Source organism: Sus scrofa, chromosome 7 (genome assembly GCF_054392235.1).
Source record: "Sus scrofa isolate SSC_HxYL_T2T_F1_AM1 chromosome 7, Sscrofa_HxYL_maternal_Yorkshire_Landrace_v2.0, whole genome shotgun sequence".
In the NCBI taxonomy this organism is placed as follows: domain Eukaryota; kingdom Metazoa; phylum Chordata; class Mammalia; order Artiodactyla; family Suidae; genus Sus; species Sus scrofa.
This window is the reverse complement of record NC_139389.1, coordinates 37,005,907-37,021,569: the sequence shown is the minus strand read 5'-3', so window position 1 is coordinate 37,021,569 and position 15,663 is coordinate 37,005,907. Positions and strand designations below refer to the sequence as shown.

The following is a 15,663-nucleotide window of genomic DNA, read 5'->3' as shown; positions in this document are numbered from 1 at the left end:
TTAATCATTGAGTAACACATTAATCGAGGCAAAGGTTTCTTTTAATTTTTTTTTCTCTTGCTTGCATTCTGCCATTCAAATGCATCTTCCATAGATGCAGCTTATGAAGGCCTGGCGCCTTTTAGTGCCCAGCTCCCGGGGCTCTGCCCTGGTCTTTCCAAAGCAGGGTCTCTCAGGATGGGCCCTGTGTACACGGAAGCCTGCGGACCAGAGAGGGAGCAGAGTGCTTTGATGTTACAGGCTCTTGCCTTCTCTCCGTCCGTGTTTGTGGTGTGAAGCTGTGCTGTAGGAGGGCGGGGGGGTTTGCTGAAGTTGCACAGGACCTGTGGAGGAGGCCCGCCTTTGTTCCTACTGTCCTGGTCCTGGCCAGGACGCCCTTCTGTCTCTCGGTTACTCCTTTCCTTGGACCTGCAGCTTCAGCTGGGCTCATACTGGCTCACCCTGCTGGAATGTTCTGGCAATTCCAAGGGAACTTCGGAGACTAAGGAGGAAACAGGTGCTTAAAGGTGAGACATACACTGTGAGATGTGGGCTTCTGTTTCTCAGAATACTATGGAAGGGCCTGAAGAGCCGGTGTGAGGGGCTTCACCCTTGGGCATCCCCTTTATCCCCCACCAAGGCCGCCTGCCTGTGCGTTTTGCCTCCCTTCAAGACTGTGTGCGCTGTCAGTTATCTTTGAATATTTCTGCACTCCGTAGGTCTTCCCAGTTTAGCTTCAATATTCTAACCAAATTCAGTTTTTCTTTATGGATCAGGAGTGATGAATACTTAGGAACTCTTAATAAATAGATTTGCTACTCCTTTACTTTTTCCAAGCATTCCATGAACATAACTCCCATCAAGTGAGTCCCCCCCCCCTTTATTAAGCCCTCTGTATAGGGAAGTATCACAGTGTAACAGTACTTTATCTCATGTTAATTTGTTATGTAATTGTCCTCAGAATTTGTTAGTGTGGATAATTGAGTTAGTCACCAGTGCTGTAGGATGTGCCCCTGTGGACACTGAGATAGGTGTTGCCAGGGAACCCGGATGCTGGGAGGGGCTTCTGTGTCTCCTGACTCTGGAAAGATCAGCATTTAAACTGTTCTATCCTGTTTTTAAAAGTCTCTAAGAAAGACAGTTTCATAGCCTGTCATGATAATCTGTTCCAATATTTAATAGATTTTAATACACTTCCTCTGTACCACTATCAAGTTGTATTTCACATGAGGTTTCTTTTAAATAGTTTTTAAAGTGCTGATTGATTAAACTCGTGCTCCATTCTGACTGAGCTCTTTCTTGGCTCCATGCTTGTGTGACTAGACATTACCCATATCACATACCACGTTTGGGCATTTATTCTTTTAGCCCATCAGTAGGCTTTATTCTGTTTCCAGGGTATGGTGACTAATCGTTTTTAATTTAGAATTCTCTGGAGCTTCTGACTGATTCTTGTCAGCAATTGGCAAATTTCATTCACATTCTAGTAAAATGATGCCAGCCTCTTTTCACTAGTAAAATCGGGTCTAATTCAGCTTGTAAGTTGCAGTATGTCTCCCATCTCCTCCTTTCCCTTGTTTCCCACCTTCTCTTTTCCTGTTTGTCTCCTCCTCACATCTACCCCCTCTCCTTTCATGTGTTAGAGTGAGGAGGCTAATATTTGATTTCACAGCTTTTGCTGAGTTTGCCAACAGTGGTATTGACTAGGCTGTAATTTTTAAGAACCGTAGGGACAGCTTTATTTCGGATGAAGAGGATTTGAATGAGTACAGGTGTGAAAAACCTGCATCATATCTTATAAATCCTCATAAGGTCCCTAAGTCTCTTCCAGAGCATAGTGTGATTTGTCAGTTGTCACCCTTCCTGAGCTGCAGATGTCATTAATCATGAGAGGGAAAAGTTCCCATTTAAATGTTTGATCATTTGTCTTCAGAAAACATGATTTTCAACTCTTTTAGAGTCACAGAACATGTAAGCAGTAATGAGTTGGAGTCCCATCGGCAGTACCCGAGGCTGGGTAGTGGTCACAGTGAAACACAGGCTGACTGGCCTTAGGCTGGACACTGCTCACCCAGCCCTGGGGGCCTTGGACTGTGCCCCTGCTGGGGTGCTGAGTGGCAGAGGGCCCATAGTGGACTCTGTCTCTGTCTGGTGCATTTCCTGGGAAGGTTTAACCCCTGTTTTTGTTGTTGTGATAAACAGATTTATTATTGACCAAGAATTTGAATGAAAGATTAAAAACAGGACATTTTCTTCATGCATAGATTGTTTCCTTCTATTTAATTAAATTGCAAAAGCTCTGGGAGTCTTATGGATGTGTACATACCAAAAAAAAGTGTTTCGTGTGCTAGTTTTGAAACTGGAAGAAAGTGCTACTGCTTTAGGATTCTCTTTTTCTTGATTTTGTAGTTTTTGTAGACCATAATTATGCAGACAAGGAATTTCATTTTTTTGCCTTGGAGTATGGTTTTGGGTGCCAGCATCACTTCCTCCACCTTTATTCATGCTTTGTCTTCTTCAGTTGCTCTGTTTTTCACCTGGTTGGCTCTTTGCTGTTTTGACTCAAGCTTTGTCCAGCAGAGGGAGAGTGACAGAATTCAAAACACCTTTTAGAGGGGAGCGTTGACTTGGAATTCATTTTCAGTGTGGAATTTTGAGATGAAGTGATTGAAAGAGATGAGCTGTATGTTGGCAACTAGCAAAGATCCTTGGCAAGGGCTTTTTTTTTTGGTCTTTTTGTCTTTTTGCCATTTCTTGGGCCGCTCCCGCGGCATATGGAGGTTCCCAGGCTAGGGGTCTAATTGGAGCTGTAGCCACCGGCCTACGCCAGAGCCACAGCAACGCGGGATCCGAGCCGCGTCTGCAACCTACACCACAGCTCACGGCAACGCCGGATCGTTAACCCACTGAGCAAGGCCAGGGATCGAACCCGAAACCTCATGGTTCCTAGTCGGATTCGTTAACCACTGCGCCACGACGGGAACTCCGCAAGGGCTTTTAAAATCAGTTGACGTTTGAACCATACAAGTTTGAACTTTGTGAGTCTGTTTATGTGCGGGTTTTTTTTCAGTAAATAGGTACTACAGTACTGCAAGTTCAGCCGTTGGTTGAATCCTCAGATGTGGAACCCCTGATGTGGATTTTTGACTGGGGGGGCTCACCCCCATTGTTGTTCAGTGTTCAACTGTAAATCCTCCCCAAGTGTAGGTATCGTCACCAAAATAAGTTGTTTTCCTAATAGCATTTTTAAAATTGGCTAAAGAGGAGTTCCCGTTTTGGCACAGTGGTTAACGAATCCAACTAGGAACCATGAGGTTGCAGGTTCGATCCCTGCCCTTGCTCAGTGGGTTAACGATCCGGCGTTGCCGAGAGCTATGGTGTAGGTCACAGATGTGGTTCGGATCCCGAGTTGCTGTGGCTGTAGTGTAGGCTGGCGGCTACAGCTCTGATTTGACCCCTAGCCTGGGAACCTCCATATGCCGCAGGAGCGGCCCAAGAAATGGCAAAAAGACAGGAAAAAAAAAAAAAAAAAGAAATTGGCTGAAGAAGGTCTCTTCAGTTTTGAAGTATTTTTAATATAGTTTTTTGCCTAAATGAATGAATTGAAAATCCATTAGTTATTTTTCTCTAATACATGATATGTGTTTTAAGATTTTTTCCCACAGCCTCAAAGAATTCTCTTGTTGGAAGTATTTTAGTGACCAAAGTTTTTCCTGTTGAAATGTTCAGTTTTATAAATTTTGCTGCCTTGAAACTTAAAGACCTTCAAGGAAGGTTTTTGTTCCGGGCTGGATTCCGATACTTTTGAATCTTAAGAACTGTGTGGAGGAAAATGAAGAAGGAAGATTGTTGCTGAAAACCACGTGGGTAGTGCTTTACTGTTTACAACTCCAGTGAAGACGTGACGGCCCTGCCTGGCCTGCAGGGTAGCTCTCTTGAGTTTGAATATGAGGATAGCTTAAAGTTATTTCAGAAACCATCCTGCTTCAGGCTGGATATTGATGCATAGAAGTCATATTACCTCAAGCATGAAGGAAAATAGAATAAATTTGAATGCTCCTTGAAAGGTTTAGTTTAAAATGGTGAGATTCTGACCCTTGGAGGATTCTACAGAGTCTAACACTTTGCTCACATAAGCAGAATTCTGTACTCTCCCCGTGGCGGGGTGGAGAGGGCACCTCTCTAGGTGGATTCCCCCAAGTTAGTGAACCTTTCATCTTGCTTTGGAGTTTTTAAGGAAATGTTGCATTTTAGGATAGAAGTCACTGTTGGTTTTTTAAGGGAGTTCAGTAGCCATGACTTGGATTTATTTTAGTTGTGGCCACTGACTTTGGATTTGTACTGAAGGCTTTTTTTGTCTTTTCAGTGGAGTTTGCAGTATTGTACAGAAAAACTGCATATTTCTTTAAATGTTTTTATTGAATCTTGCTTAAACTGGACACTCTCTTCTGTTTCTCAGAGTTCTCCCTCTCCTGGTCAGCACCCTGAATTCTGTTTTACTGTCTTTGTCCTTTGTTGAGAGGATTAGATTGCCATGAACTTTGAGAGCAGATACTATTTTTCTTGTGAAAACTTATGTAAATTCTGTCACTTTCTATGCTTTATTTAAGGTAATGCAAAATATGTTCAAAGCAGATGCCAAAATTTTTAGTTTTCATTCGTCAAATATTATAGCTGGATTTTTTGAAGCTTTTAAAAACCTCTAATAACTGGATTAGCAATTTAAAATTCAGGCTTATTTAATGTGGAAGACTTTTGAATGATCAGTGCTCATTTTGAAACATTTTAAATTATACATATATGCATAGGTATGTAAATGTGTGTATGTGTATATAGGTTTTTTTAATTTTTATATATTTTTTTGGTCTGTGTTTTCTGGTATTTCCCTTTGGAAGTTTCAGAAAATACAGAAAAGTGTCAGTCAGAAAATTAAAGTTACTTAGGATCCCATCACATAGAAATAACTGCTATTTATTTTCCAGGAAATAGCTTCCCATCACTTTTTCTAGTTCAAATTGTATTGTATCTTTAGGAGAATCTTCTAAGCCAAACTTGCAGCCAAGGCTCCTGTAAAGAGTATTGATTATTAGTTGATAGCAAGAGAGAAATGTAAGAAAAGGAGTTAGAGATTGAGGCTTGGTTTGGGATCACATTCCCCTTTAATCCTCTCCTTTGAAAAGTAGCTGTTTGCAGAGGCTGACTTATTTTGAAGCTTGGACATCCATTCCTCCGTGCCCTGGACTCGGGAGTTCTCTCTTGATTGCAGATATCCAGCCTTCTGACTAATCCCATCTTCCTGAGGTCTCTTGTCATCTAGGGGATACCTTTGACTCTTGACTGGCAGCACTTTGAGTGATTCCATTGACGAACAAGAGTGTACAGTAACCATGTTTTCCAAATTAAATTGCTTCCCAGTAGCCTTATTTGTTCATTCTCTGTGAGGCTCACTCCGTCTAAATCGTTTCCCTATAGTAATTCCTACAGAAAAATCTTAAAGTAAGACCTTTCGTCTTGCACTTAACAGCAAAATTCGAAAACTATTTTTGTGCAGAGTAAATATTCTCAGAGCAGAAATAATGCTAGGTTGGCCTCAGTGGCACCAGAGCCTTGTGTGGCTCCTCTGATGTCGAGAAATGTCTGCTTCTCTGACTTGGTGTCAATGTGAAAGTGGTGGAATTACGAGGACTAGTTATTGTTTGCTGAAGTCAAGTGCATCTTGTCAGTTAATGAGTCGTGCTGCTGTGCTGATCAGCACCTCGGAGGTCACACTGCTCACTGACCCCCATGCTCGAGGGCGCTTTCCATTCCATGTGTCCTTTCCTTCGAAGGCGGAATTTGCAGAGAACCCCCTGGCCCGCTGCCAGAGCCCTAACTATCTTGGCCGTGAGTTGTTCATTCTACCAGACTTAATGGTCAACACGTTTCTTTCTCACTTTTTTGAGCTTACAGGAAAAATTGCAGTAAACTCAATGGAAGAAATTAAACTTGTACATTAAAAAAGTTGTTTTTCTTTGTTTTTATTTTTGGGTTTTTTTTTTTTTTCCCTTTTTCCTCACCGAAAATAGTAATTCCTTGAAGCGAAGTAATTACATATGCTAGTGTGTAAATGGTTTTGATTTTCATCAATATTTTGTTTAAGCAGTTAATAAGGGACAGTGGTGACACAACCAGATCTATCATAATTCCCTATAGACACGGTTTCTCATTTTACAGGTGCTGAAGGATAGTTTTTGTAAAGGTAAAATCATCACTCCCAGGTAAATATAAAATGAACCTGTGTCAAAGATTTTACTTAACTCTTGAAATTAATGAGGAAATAGTCCAAAGAGCAGCTGAGAAATTAGGCATATATAGACAGTTTATCAAAGGGATGTTTCTGGGTTAGATTGAAAATTGGTTAATTCCTACCAGAGCCACCAATCTTGACAGCTTTTGCATCTCATTTGGCTAAATTTCTCACAGAACTCACAGTTCACAAACTACCCTCATTCTGGGACATTGGTCCAGAGTAAACAGTGGGTTGCATTGGGTATGTTGGCTTGGTGTGCCTTTGACCTTCCTGTTCGACATTAAAAGATGTGCATGGATGTCTTCCAAGTTTGCGTACCTTTTTCTGATACGAAGAAAAGGAAAAAAAATTAAAAAAGAAGGGGCATGATGTTTACTTTCATAACAAGAAAACAAAGGGAAAAGTTTAGGAAAAAAGAAGGTGGATTTGGCAAGAAGTGCTTTGCTTTGATAATGTTTGATGTAAAAAGCCAAACACATCTCATGTTATAGAAGAAACATGTTCTTTCTTTGTCTCCTGGTCTGTAATGTGGATGCTTCTCCAACAACCAGTGGAGGAGCTTAGCTGTGGGTGACTTACTCATGTTGTAGGGCCTGTGTGTCCACAGCCAAGTGGGATGAACTCTTAGTGCAGCCATGATGCAGCACACATTTGTGAGCCTCAGCTCTCATGTAAGGAATAACAGTTATTTTAAAAAAGTATTAAAAATGTCAACATGGCCATGTAATTCCACTGGAATACTGCTAAGTGAACTTTGTGTGAACTCTGTGATGCGGAATCTTAGCCGTTTGGGAGGTCATCTTGTTACCTGGATGAGGAGCCTGAAGTGCAGCTTATTGGCTGATTCTGGGAGGAACAAGGACGAAAATCCATGCTTCTTGCTGTTGATCCAACACTGTGGCCTTTTACATGTTGCATAATTAGAAAATTATAAATCTTTGATATTTATTTTGTGCTTATTTTGCTAATTCTGTGCAAGATATTTAAACTACAAAAAAAGTTAACACAGTCTGTACTCTTGATGGGTTTAAGATCTAGCTGAAGAGACTGATACTATTATTTCTTAAAGGATTCACAACACATGGAACGACAATACACAGGATGTAACGAGTGATTAATAGATATAAGTTCTGCAGGAATTTAGAAGGAAGGGGTCAGAGGAAGATACTAAAAAGGTAAACAGCCCTGGGAAGCAGCATGTGGAAGTGCCCTGAGAGCTAGAGAAGCATTTCTTTTCTCCAGGGGCAGATTTGGAGGAGCCCCTTGCCCACTTTAGTCACTTCATGTAATCCAGTGGCAGGTGTACCAATCATTTTGGTCCTGCTGTTGGTGTAATACTTTTACTTGCTGGTGCTATTAATGGTTAATTTACATGGAATTTTGGTTCATTAGTCATATATTTAAAAACTGTGGGTGACCCAGACAGTCCGTCCAAGTAGCTTCATAGATAGTGTTGGGAATGGTGGCCATACATAATCTTGTCTGGTCACGTGGCAGGCAGCGACTTACAAATATATTTCCTGAAAGGCGCATTAGTGGAATAAGAGTCCTGGTATTGTGGTGTCTACAGTTAAATGTGTCTCTGTTACTCATGGGAGTGGCATGGTTTGTAAAGCAGGGCAGAAGAGTTCACGGATGCACTCATTTTTCGAGGGCATTTTGTACTTTTGTTTTAGCAGAAAAGTTAACATTTTGATTGATGTATTTATCAAGGTTATAAGAAGCAAAAGCTAAAATTAATATTTCACAATTTTAATTGCTTTTGCTTGGCTCCTCTCTGCATGTTATGCATTCTGATTTTTAAATATTTAACATTTCATCTCGGGGGTAAAGTAGAAGTGAAATAACTTGGAGCGTAGCTTTCTGTCCATGGTAGTCCTCCCTGCCCCTTTTGAAGCAGAGTGATGTTCATGTTAGGGCTTTCTAGCATTAAGAGAAATTATTTGCTAAGGTGGCAGTTTTTCTAAACTCTAACAGCACTTAGAGGGTGAACATTTATAAGGCGTGACTTCATGGTGTGTGTTGTGTGGTAGATATAACTGATAATTCTCCTTTCTCCCGTTGACTGTCTAATTTCTAACTGTTATGACATGTTTTTCTGAAGTGTACTTTGCAGTAGCTTTAGGCAGATTGGAAGAGGTGGGCATTTTTGTGTTTGCCAACGTTCTAGTGCTGGAAGGGATTCAGGGTAACTCTAGGGTAGCCCTCTGTTTTTGTAATTGAAGAAAATGAGATCCTATCTGGAGATAGAACCCTCCCCCCATGCACATATATGTACATCTATAAATGTTTCTATATCCATCTCTGTGTATTGTTTGTGTATGTAATGAAATAATACCTTCAGTTCGAACTAAGCATCTTGGAGTTCTTTCTTTGTAACTACTTTCTCTGGCAGTGAGAAACACAGCCCCCACTATCCTTAATGTAGTGTCTTATTTGTTCAATCAAAGGTGACTTGCAGAAGGCAGGCCTGCCTACCCGCTGCACTGCTGTGCCAGTCCCTGCCACTGCCTTGCCTGGCCCGGGGCTGCCTCTCTGTGGTGTCTGTGGCTACCCCAGCTGCTATGCCAACGCGTCTGTGCTGGCAGCAGAAAGGAAGAAAAATTCGAATTCTTTAACGTTTCCCAGATGTTACCCTCAGCCCTGCCACATTTCCTTGAGAGTTTCTTTATTTTTGAGATTCTTCTCGATGTTGCGGCCTGAGAACCCCAGGTACTTGCTCATTCCTGTGGTTGGTCCTGGCTCCTGTTTGCACAGGGCAGAGGGTCAAGCTCTCATTATTTGACCAGAGGGGCTGGAATTTTTGCCCACTAGAGAGAATGAGCTGGCTCTCCCCCAGCCTCATGCTCTGCAGCAGAGTTGCTGCGGGTCTGGGCTCGTTTCTGATGGTGGGGGGGAGGCTCAGCCGCGGCGTTACAGCTCTTCAGTTCCAGCTCCTCTGCATCCACAGACAGAGAGTCCCTTCTTGATATTCACGCCTCAAAGCCCTAGCCAGCACTGTCTGAAAATTCCTCTGGTCAAAACGTTAGCATCTGATCCTCAAGGATCAGAGGAGTCCATTGTGTTCCTTTACTCTGTTCCTACTGCTCTTTTTCATGCCTCAAAATGATAAGCAATGCTTCTTTTTGGTTGCAGGTAACATAAAACTTGCCTCAGAATAGCTTGAACAAGGAGAGTGTATCTGATCGTATAACTGACAAAACCCAGAGTTGGGTGGCCTTAGGCCAAGGCTCTGGCTTCATTTCTTTGTGATTCTCTTGGCTCTGTTCTCTCTCTGTCAGCTTTGACCTTGGGTAGCTTCTTTCGTGTTAGCAAAATGGCTGCAGTGGTTCCAGGCTTCACGTCCACCTACCACATGGTTCAGAAAGGAAAACATTTTGGTTTTATGCTGATTGGACCAACTCAGGTCATGTGTTCATCCCAGAATCCAGGACTGTTGCAGGGGGTGGGGGTGAGATTACGCTGATTGGTTCAGGCCTGTTCCTACTTTACCTGTAGAGCTGAGGGTAAAGTCAGTCAGTTTCATCCTGAACAGCTGAGGTTCACAAAATAATCTTCATGGAATAGTGATCATAACTTCAGCTTTCATAGCACTTAGGGCAGTATATTTATTCATTAAAAATAGCTGTAAGAGGAGTTCCTGTCGTGGTGCAGCGGAAACAAATCCAACTAGGAACCATGAGGTTGCGGGTTCGATCCCTGGTCTTGCTCAGTGGGTTAAGGATCTGGCATTGCTGTGAGCTGTGGTGTAGGTTGCCGACGTGGCTCGGATCTGGTGTGGCTGTGGCTGTGGTATAGGCCGGCAGCTGTAGCTCCCATTTGACCCCTAGCCTGGGAACCTCCTCATGCAGCCCTAAAAAAAGCCAAAAAAAAAAAAAAAAAAAAAAATCCGTAAGAAAATTTTTTTGTTTCTTGAATACTTGGATAAAAAAATGTTGAATTGTGTATGTCTTAAGTTCATTTTTTTTTATCAGTACTGTACATTTGCAGTTCTAGGGTCAGTCTTAGCAATTTCATGAAGTAGTTGTGCCTTCTATAAAATGGATAGTAACCATTTAACCTGGAGGATGGAAGAGATGGAGGCTAAGATCAGATGAGATTTTACTCTTCATTTCTAACCTCTGATGAAAGTCTGTTTACATGTGCAGTGTCTGAAAGGTAAGTAGTGGAACATGTAAAGTGGGTGGTGGGTTTTGTCAGTATCTAGAGAGAAGAATTAGAATACAGTCATTTATTTGGGCTTATAAGGGGGCTGCTTTGCCGGACACCGGCAATGAGGTGCGTAGGTGGAACCACCAGAAATAACTAGTCAGTTATTAATGGGGCTCAGTCCAAGGCTGTTGGTTAAGCAGCCCTTAAACTTGAAATTTCTGCACAGGACTTTGCTGCTTTCCTGGAGTAGGTATTTGGGAATAGGATCTGCTTACACCTCCCTCAGGATGAGTCCAGCCTCAGCTGGCCACCTCCACTTCTCGTGTATTATCCTAGTACCCACCAGGGTACCATTTGCTTGTTTACCGGGCTGCACCTACCAGTCCTTGATGGAAGTGAAGGGTGGTCAGATCTTGGGGTGCAAGGAGATGCTGGTCCGGGTGTGGCTCCTCCAGGGAGCAGCAGCAGGGTCCAGCCCTAGAGCCCTCTCACTGAGAACTCTCGGAGGCCTCCCCTGGCTGAGGTCTCACAGCCACTAGCCTTCTGCTTGGTTCTGTAGTCTGTAGACATGGAGGGTATGTGACAGTTGGGACTGGTGTTGGTGCTTTTGTTTCAGGGCTGGACCTCTCAACCTTTTTTTCAGCTCTGGGACTGATGTATGCTGGTGTATTCAGGTGTGTCCATGTAGAGTTTGGAGGTAATGGCTCTGGTGTAGCATGTGGTGCTAACCCTGGTCTCAGCTGCTCTCACACAGCTGCTCACAGAACCGACGCATGTGAGGCAGTTGAAGCACAACGAACACCTTATGTGGCAATACGTTTCTAGAGATTTAGGTCCAAAGCTAAGAGATGTGTTAGCTATGTCCTGAAGATGGGCAGAATTGGGGGAGTTGGAGAGGCGGGGAAGGCGGGCGTTCCTGAGGGACTGGCATGGGGCACTGTGCGGGAAAGTGGGATGGATGAAGTCAGCACTGGGAGATAATAATCACGCTGACATAACTGCAGCAGAGCATCTCCCAGGAGCACAGATGGACATAAAGTTGCCTCGGGAGAGATAAGGTCAGACATTCTAATGGAAGGCCAAAGAAGCACGGCAGAAAGAAGTCATAGGTTGAAAGTGTGTTGTTTTGGGAGACTGTTAAATTGCATTTCTCGGCAGTAGTTTCTTTAAAGAACTTGTTTCAAATGAATTGTTCCAGATTGAGGAAATGTTAGGGAATTAGGAAAACTTCTTTTTAAATGGACTATAACTCAAAAGTCATATATGTTTTGATAAAAATAGTTTCATTTATTAATCATTAAAGAAAAATAGTTGGAATGCATGGCTTTTGTTTTGTTGTTACTCCAGTAGATAGCAAAACTATTCCAGGCTTCCCAGTTTAATTTTGGGACTGGTTCATCTTGAAGTATTTCTGTCATTTGTTTCTTTTTCTTCTGGAAAGTGAAATAACCAAATCAGTGTTCAGTTTTCTGAAGTTAATTTGAAAGAAAAAATACCACCTTTAAACATATAGCAAGTATTTTTTTTTTTTTTTTTCTTTCTTTCTTTTAAGCACCCGAGGCATATGGAGGTTCCCAGGCTAGGGGTCGAATCAGAGCTGTAGCTGCCAGCCTGTACCACAGGCATCGCAACTCTAGACCTGAGCCAAGTCGGTGACCTAAACCACAGTTCATGGCAATGCCAGATCCCTAACCCACTGATCAAGGCCAGGGATTGAACCCACAACCTCAGGGTTCCTAGTCGGATTCGTTTTCCCTGCGCCATGGTGGGAACTCCAGCAAATACTTTTGAAAGTGTAATAAACCTTTAAGACTGTTTATTGAGACAATGCATTATGGAAATATCTTTAGAAAAATCTAACACCAGATGTGTTCCTGGCAAGAGGTTTTAAGCAAAACAGATTACTTTTAAATCCAATAACTTTTATAAGATAACAAAATTTTCAAATCATAAAATTTTGAATTTTTATAATACCAGGTAATGCAAATAGAATGTTTAATATTGATGATTTCTCTGAGGCATCGGCATTGTTTCTGAAAGTAAATCCTGAAATTTACTTTCAGAGTGGGGGCCAGATGGGAGGAGAGAGAGAATGCAGAGGGTGCGCTTTTAAACAATTTAATTTTATGTTATGGCCACACCTGCAGCATGTGGAAGTTCCCAGGCCAGGGGTTGAATCTGAGTGCAGCTGTGACCTATGCTGGATCCTTTAATCCACTGAGAGGGACCAGGGATCAAAGCCACACCTCCACAGTTGGATTGGACCTGCTACAGTTGGATTCTTAAGCCACTGTGCCACAGCAGCAACTCCTTAAGGGTGCACTTTTGCCTGTTAACACTTTAGAGGATATGTTTTAAACCTGGGATTGTGTGAAAAAAATTTAAGCCATCTTTAAATCAAATTGAGGTTTATGCCTTCATTTTGATCAACAGGGATTAATTTGGAAAGTAAACAATAATGAGCTGATATATGTGTTAATTTCTCTCTAAGAGTTGACAATTTAGCCTTAGGTGCTGAATTTATATCAAAGAATTATGATCAAATAATTTCTCATTAAATTGGCAAACATTTGCTTTCAGCAGTCCTCTAGAACAATTAAAATAACTTTATTGTTGTTCTTATGTTTGACTCTAAACTTGAGAAACTAAATCTTCTAATTGCAAGGAGAATAAAATGACAAAATGTGTCAGCTAGAATTATTCAATTATTTTATGTAAATACAAACCCATTTACTTTAGGAGAACCATCACATCTTTTAAAATGAGATCAGTCAACACCTTTCTTAGAATGGCTTTCATTGAGCTAATGAATAGATATTTTTATTCTTGAAATATTGCATTTTTATTCTCCTTATTAATGGCCCTCCCTGCAGAGGAGTAAATAAATCATCCGGCTGCTAGTAGTTCTAAGTGCTTTTCAAAGAGCATTTAAGTGCTTGTAATCACTAAGCAAAGGAGCACTATAGATTAAATGTGTTATAAACCACACATGAAAGCAGCGTCTTTTTTTATTATGCGCAACTTTAATGGAAAGAAAATGTTAATTTAGGGTAATGAAGTAGACCTCCAAGTATGATCAGTGAATAGACCATTAGGTTAATTAAAACGAGGGTTTGTATCACTGCTGTGCTAGAGCTGTCGTTGTGGAAGAGACAGGTTCATTTAGTGCTTGAACAGTAAAATTCAGAACATGTCACTCTCAAGCCAGATTTACTACACGATGGAACAAGATGGATGACAAGGGTAATTCAAGTTTTATTTCATTTACTTTTACCTGTCACATTACTTGTCATTCTAGAGAGCCTGTCACTTAAAGGTGAAAATTTATCCAATCTTTAAAAATCAATTAAGTGTAAATTTTGCTACTTTCCTATCTGTCATCCCAGCTAAATTAAACACAGAAAGAAGATTTAAGTAATAGACAACATACAGATTGTAAATAACTTTCAAAAAGTTAGCAGCTTTAAATTTATTAATTTGTAAAAATGCAGTTGAAACAATCACTACAACTTTTTGGTAATCAGTTCTTTTCAGTGTCTAAAATCCAAACCTATTGGAAACTTATTTTGTGTAGTTATCCACTGGGGCAATTTACTGTTTGAATTTACAAAAAAAGACTTAATGCTTTTTGCTTCTTCCCTATGAAAAGTCTTAGCATAGAAGTTTTGAGCCTTATGGCAGCACAAAACCGGTAGCTTTTTGTCCAGGACCTGAAGTATGAATTCAGTGATTCACAGAGTAAAGAGTAAAGTGATTTAAGGAGTAAATACTTTCCCCAGTGACTTATATGATCAGTCAGGCAAGCTAGTATTTATTGAATTCTAGTACTGAGCCCTGTACTGTGGTGAGTACTTTCTTATGCCCAAAGCTTCCTTTGGAAGTTACACAAGATCAGCATGTGTCTGTAAAAGAATCTCTCCTTAGCTTTACAGATAAGAGCACTTTTTAGGAAGGTGACATGCTGTTTCTCTTTGCTTTAGCATCTTAATTCTGGGAAAGTCTTATTTCTGCCTTACTTCTCCATTTTTCTTACATTTACCCGAATGATATTTAGTAGGAGATAATGAGTTTATGTTAAATGTATATATTTAATATTTTTGATTACTTGTGAACATTACCTTAATGAGGCCTGATATAGGAAAGCCATTTATTGATTATTTTAGGAAGGGAATCTTGATTCTGTGATTGGGTTCACCATAGAATTTTTCCTTAGAGCATCTGGCAGGTTTCATGTGCTCCCATCTTGTTCATTGAAGCCTTACCTGGGCTCTAAGGAAAACAGGGTTCAGGAATGATTCATCCCGAGAAGGGCCCAAGAGCTGTGCTGAAAGGGCAGCACTGGGGCGGAGCACTCGAGAGCCATGTCCCTCGTCCCCCCCCCCCCCCCCCGCGCGCCCGTGTGTCAGTTTCTTTGTGTTCTGTTCTGTTTTTAGAATTCTGACCACACACTGACTCATCATCTTCTCCTTTGTCCCTCCTTGTTATGTCTCTTAGCCTCTTCTTACTCCTAAGTTAGTTGTGGCTTCTTATAAAGTGTGAGATTCAGCCTGAGCTTCTGTCATGCATTGCTCACCACCCAGTTCTTTGTCTTTCTTGCTTTACATTCCCCAGGGAGACCATCTCATTGACATGTATATTAGTCAGAATGAGCAAATTGATGCTGAGGTAAGAGGAGTGGTCAGCATACTTTCCTGTTCATGCTGCCTGTGTTCGTCACGGATTGGTTGGGGGCTGCGCCCCATGTGGTCCTCATTCAAGGAACCAGGCTGTGCTCAGCATTTGAAGCATTGTCAGAAATCAGGTGCCCACCATGGCACCAGCTTATGCAGTTTTCACCCAAAAGTAACCTCTTACTGGTTCATATTTCGTGGACGGAAGCAAGCTCCCTGCACCCGTGGCATTCCCGGGATGACGACGTCCAGCCCCTCCCTGTGCCCTGAGGAGAACCGCAGCTATTTGGGGGGACGCACAAGTGACCACTGCAATTGGCCCCTCAGCTGGCGGCTGCTCACGTCACTTTTCTTGCCATGTGGAATACATGCTTTTCCTGGGAGACAATCCATGTCCTTGGCCAGGCGACATCTGGTAACTTCCAGGAGGCAAAGTGTACTCTCGCCCGTGGTAAGGCTTGCCTTGCTTGGGCCCATGGAGCACGTGCAGACATGAAGTAGGCCAGCTCTGAGCAGAAGCTTGGGATGTGGTTTGTGTGATTCGACTAGAACTCTTTGTAGCTGGGTACGCCT

General features: G+C 41.9%; 1 protein-coding gene and 1 long non-coding RNA gene across 4 annotated transcripts in view; both read left to right on the top strand.

Annotated features, from left to right (window-relative positions):
* Positions 1-15,663, top strand: part of PRIM2 (DNA primase subunit 2) — a 357,737-nt gene that overhangs the window by 176,838 nt on the left and 165,236 nt on the right.
* LOC146401499 (uncharacterized) lies at positions 296-6,664 on the top strand. The gene is made up of 2 exons (XR_014810074.1): positions 296-2,348; positions 3,477-6,664. It is a non-coding gene; the product is annotated as an uncharacterized LOC146401499 (long non-coding RNA).